The 524-nt window shown below is 45.6% G+C and overlaps 1 protein-coding gene across 2 annotated transcripts in view; it reads right to left on the bottom strand.

Annotated features, from left to right (window-relative positions):
• RPS6KA5 (ribosomal protein S6 kinase A5) overlaps positions 1 to 524 on the bottom strand; it is a 224,144-nt gene that overhangs the window by 172,626 nt on the left and 50,994 nt on the right. The window lies entirely within an intron of this gene.

Here is a 524-nt window from a genome sequence, read left to right as displayed (position 1 = left end):
GAACCGAACCCGCAATATCTCCGAGGTATGCCTGTATAAGGTTACTTTACATATAGATACATATAGAGTTCAGTCAACAAAACTTTCTAGTATAGATGAGCCCCCTTAGTGTTGAGTATCAGATCTCAGAATGAGGAACACATTGGCACCATAGAAGGTGAAACATATACTCCTGTTACTCTTGGCCATGTGTAGACGGAATGAGAAGCATGTTTGCACGACACTTTAAAGTGGGCTAAATTTTTGTACCACTTTAATGGTATCATTGTTTGCATGCCTTAGCAGCATACTGTGCATTAATTCCAGCTGTTGTAGGAAATTAGGTGGTGTAGTGTGCCTTAAATGACTTGGGGTGCAGCAAACTGAAACTCCTTTGCGGAGTTTTAGTTTGCTGCCCCTACAGCCATGGACTGAAGCACCAGGCTCCATGCAGTTCAGGGGCTATGCAGGAAGCCCTGCAGGCAGCCTGGCAGCAGCCTGGAAAAGCAGGCTCTGCCCAAGAAAAGCAGCAAGCCTGATCTCCA

The sequence above is a fragment of the Gavialis gangeticus genome, unplaced genomic scaffold (genome assembly GCF_001723915.1).
Source record: "Gavialis gangeticus isolate Ggan-Ray unplaced genomic scaffold, GavGan_comp1, whole genome shotgun sequence".
Classification (NCBI taxonomy): Eukaryota; Metazoa; Chordata; order Crocodylia; family Gavialidae; genus Gavialis; species Gavialis gangeticus.
This window is presented reverse-complemented; position numbering and strand designations above follow the sequence as displayed.